Below are 4,677 nucleotides of genomic sequence, written 5' to 3' on the forward strand. Positions count from 1 at the left end.
GAGGGAGGGGGAGAACAGAGGGAGGGGGGAGAACAGAGGGAGGGGGAGAACAGAGGGGGGGGGGAGAACAGAGGGAGGGGGAGAACAGAGGGAGGGGGAGAGAACAGAGGGAGGGGGAGAGAACAGAGGGAGGGGGGAACAGGGGGAGGGGAGAACAGAGGGAGGGGGAGAACAGAGGGAGGGGGGAGAACAGAGGGAGGGGGAGAACAGAGGGGAGGGGGAGAACAGAGGGGGAAGAGGAGAACAGAGAGGGAGGGAGGGGGAGAGAACAGAGGGAGGGGGAGAACAGAGAGGGAGGAGAACAGAGGGAGGAGGGAGAACAGAGAGGGAAGAGGGAGAACAGAGGGAGGGGAGAGAACAGAGGGAGGGGGAGAACAGAGGGAGGGGAGAACAGAGGAGGGGGGAGAACAGAGGAGGGGGGAGAACAGAGGGAGAGGGGGAGAGAACAGAGGGAGGGGGAGAACAGGGGGAGGGGGGAGAGAACAGAGGGAGGGGGGAGAACAGAGGGAGGGGGAGAGAACAGAGGGAGGGGGAGAACAGAGGGAGGGGGAGAACAGAGGGAGGGGGAGAGAACAGAGGGAGGGGGGAGAACAGAGGGAGGGGGAGAGAACAGAGGGAGGGGGGAGAGAACAGAGGGAGGGGGGAGAACAGAGGGAGGGGGAGAACAGAGGGAGGGGGGAGAACAGAGGGAGGGGGAGAACAGAGGGGGGGGAGAACAGAGGGAGGGGGGGAGAACAGAGAGGGAGGGGGAGAACAGAGAGGGAGGGGGAGAACAGAGGGAGGGGGAGAACAGAGGGAGGGGGAGAACAGAGGGAGGGGGAGAGAGAGAGGGGGGAGAACAGAGGGAGGGGGAGAACAGAGGGAGGGGGAGAACAGAGAAAGGGAGAGGGAGGGGGAGAGAACAGAGGGAGGGGGGAGAACAGAGGGAGGGGGGGGAGAACAGAGGGAGGGGGAGAACAGAGGGAGGGGGAGAGAACAGAGGGAGGGGGAGAACAGAGGGAGGGGAGAACAGAGGGGGAAGAGGGAGAACAGAGAGGGAGGGAGAGAGGGAGGGAGAGAACAGAGGGAGGTGGGAGAACAGAGAGGGAGGAGAACAGAGGGAGGAGGGAGAACAGAGAGGGAAGAGGGAGAACAGAGGGAGGGGGAGAACAGAGGGAGGGGGAGAACAGAGGGGGGGGAGAACAGAGGGAGGGGGAGAACAGAGGAGGGGGAGAACAGAGGGGGAGGGGGAGAGAACAGAGGGAGGGGGAGAACAGAGGGGGGGAGGGGGAGAGAACAGAGGGAGGGGGAGAGAACAGAGGGAGGGGGAGAGAACAGAGGGAGGGGGAGAACAGAGGGAGGGGGAGAACAGAGGGAGGGGGAGAACAGAGGGGAGGGGGAGAACAGAGGGGGGGAGGGGGAGAACAGAGAGGGAGGGGGAGAACAGAGGGAGGGGGAGGAGGGAGGAGGGAGAACAGAGGGAGGGGGAGAGAACAGAGGGGGAGGGGGAGAGAACAGAGGGAGGGGGGAGAACAGAGGGAGGGGGAGAAACAGAGGGAGGGAGAGAGAACAGAGGGAGGGGGAGAACAGAGGGAGGGAGGGGGAGAGAACAGAGGGAGGGGGGAGAACAGAGGGAGGGGGAGAGAACAGAGGGAGGGGGGGAGAACAGAGGGAGGGGGAGAACAGAGGGAGGGGGAGAACAGAGGGAGGGGGAGAACAGAGGGAGGGGGAGAACAGAGAGGGAGGGGGAGAACAGAGAGGGAGGGGGGAGAACAGAGGGAGGGGGAGAACAGAGGGAGGGGGAGAACAGAGGGAGGGGGAGAACAGAGGGAGGGGGGAGAACAGAGGGAGGGGGGAGAACAGAGGGAGGGGGGAGAGAACAGAGGGAGGGGGAGAGAACAGAGGGAGGGGGAGAACAGAGGGAGGGGGAGAACAGAGGGAGGGGGAGAACAGAGGGAGGGGGAGAGAACAGAGGGAGGGGGAGAACAGAGGGAGGGGGAGAACAGAGGGGGAAGGGGGAGAACAGAGGGGAGGAGAGGAGGGAGAACAGAGGGAGGGGGAGAACAGAGAGGAGGAGAACAGAGGGAGGGGGAGAACAGAGAGGGAAGAGGGAGAACAGAGAGGGAGGGGAGGGGGAGAACAGAGGGAGGGGGAGAACAGAGGGAGGGGGAGAACAGAGGGAGGGGGAGAACAGAGGGAGGGGGAGAACAGAGGGAGGGGGAGGGGGAGGGGGAGAGAACAGAGGGAGGGGGAGAACAGAGGGGGAGGGGGAGAACAGAGAGGGAGGGGGAGAGAACAGAGGGAGGGGGGGAGAGAACAGAGGGAGGGGGAGAACAGAGGGAGGGGGAGAACAGAGGGGGGAGAACAGAGGGAGGGGGAGAACAGAGGGGAGGGGGAGAACAGAGGGGGAGGGGGGAGAACAGGAGGGGGGGGAGAACAGAGGGAGGGGAGAGAACAGAGGGAGGGGGGAGAACAGAGGAGGGGAGAGAACAGAGGGGAGGGGGAGAGAATACAGCGGTAGTTAAAAAACAGGGCAAAAAGTCATCCAAATTAGCAGTCACTGCTGGTGTTTTTTTGCCTGCGGAGCTCCCAGAGAGAGGCAGATGCTGGGGCATCCGGGCACTGGGCTGGCTGATTAATGAAGAGGATGAAATGGAGGAAGAGAGGGAGAGAGAGACATAACATGACATTTTAAATGTCTCTTTGCTTTTGGAACTCTTTGTAAGTGTAATGTTTACTGTTCATTTGTATAGTTTTTTCTTTTAGTTTTCACTTGTTTTGGCAACGATAACAAAATGTTTAATTTAATTGGTGGAGGGAGGGTGGATGAGAGAGAGGTAGAGGGAGGGTGGATGAGAGAGAGGTAGAGGGAGGGTGGATGAGAGAGGTAGAGGGAGGGGTGGATGAGAGAGAGGTAGAGGAGGAGGATGAGAGAGAGGTGGAGGGAGGGTGGATGAGAGAGAGGTAGAGGGAGGGTGGATGAGAGAGGGAGGGTGGATGAGGGAGGGAGGGAGGATGAGAGAGAGGTGGAGGGAGGGTGATGAGAGAGAGGTGGAGGGAGGTGGATGATAGAGAGAGAGGTAGAGGAGGGAGGATGAGAGAGGTGGAGGGAGGGTGATGAGAGAGAGGTAGAGGGATGGTGGATGAGAGGAGGGAGGTGGAGGGAGGGTGGATGAGAGAGAGGTAGAGGAGGTGGATGAGAGAGAGGTAGAGGGAGGGTGGATGAGAGAGGTAGAGGGAGGTGATGAGAGAGAGGTAGAGGGAGGGTGGATGAGAGAGAGGTAGAGAGAGGGTGGATGAGAGAGAGGTGGAGGGAGGGAGGAGGACGAGAGAGAGGTAGAGGGAGGGGTGGATGAGAGAGATGTGGAGGATGGAGGATGAGAGAGAGGTGGAGGGAGGGTGGATGAGAGAGATGTGGAGGGATGGAGGATGAGAGAGAGGTGGAGGGAGGGTGATGAGAGAGGAGGAGGGAGGGAGGATGGGAGAGGGTGGAGGAGATGAGAGAGAGGTAGAGGGAGGGAGGATGAGAGGTGGAGGAGGTGAGAGGAGGGTGGATGAGAGAGAGGTAGAGGGGAGTGGTGGATGAGAGAGAGATAGAGGGAGGGTGGATGAGAGAGAGGTAGAGGGATGGAGGATGAGAGAGAGGTGGAGTGGAGGGTGGATGATGAGAGGTAGAGGGAGGTGGATGAGAGAGATGTGGAGGGAGGGAGGAGGGTGATGAGAGAGGTGGAGAGGAGGGTGGATGAGAGAGAGGCAGAGGGAGGGTGGATGAGAGAGAGGCAGAGGGAGGGTGGATGAGAGAGAGGTAGAGGGAGGGAGGATGTGAGAGAGAGGTGGAGGGAGGGTGGATGAGAGAGACAGAGGTGGATGAGGATGGAGGATGAGAGAGAGGTGGAGGGATGGAGGATGAGAGAGAGGTAGAGAGGTGATGGAGAGACGATGAGGTGGAGAGAGGAGGGAGAGGAGGGTGGATGAGAGAGGTAGAGGGAGGGTGGATGTGAGAGAGGTGGAGGGATGGAGGATGAGTGAAATTTCTTTAGTGGTCATGTGTGTGCATCATTCTACGTCTAGTCCCGTATAATGTTGTCCACTACCCTGGCGTTATCTAGTCACCCATGGTATACTAATGAGCCATCAGTCAGAGTAATGTTTATATGACTCCAGGTAGTTATCTAGTCAGAGTAATGTTTTATATGACTCCAGGTAGTTATCTAGTCAGAGTAATGTTTTATATGAGTTATCTTTAGGTAGTTATCTAGTCAGAGTAATGTTGTATATGACTCCAGGTAGTTATCTAGTCAGAGTAATGTTTTATATGACTCCAGGTAGTTATCTAGTCTAGTCAGAGTAATGTTTTATATGACTCCAGTAGTTATCTAGTCTAGTCAGAGTAATGTTTTATATGACTCCAGGTAGTTATCTAGTCAGAGTAATGTTTATATGTCCAGGTAGTTATCAGAGTAATGTTGTATATGACTCCAGGTAGTTATCTAGTCAGAGTAATGTTTTATATGACTCCAGGTAGTTATCTAGTCAGAGTAATGTTGTATATGACTCCAGGTAGTTATCTAGTCAGAGTAATGTTGTATATGACTCCAGGTAGTTATCTAGTCAGAGTAATGTTGTATATGACTCCAGGTAGTTATCTAGTCTAGTCAGAGTAATGTTGTATATGACTCCAGGTAGTTATCTAGTCTA

This window comes from Oncorhynchus keta, unplaced genomic scaffold, assembly GCF_023373465.1.
Source record: "Oncorhynchus keta strain PuntledgeMale-10-30-2019 unplaced genomic scaffold, Oket_V2 Un_contig_5841_pilon_pilon, whole genome shotgun sequence".
Classification (NCBI taxonomy): domain Eukaryota; kingdom Metazoa; phylum Chordata; class Actinopteri; order Salmoniformes; family Salmonidae; genus Oncorhynchus; species Oncorhynchus keta.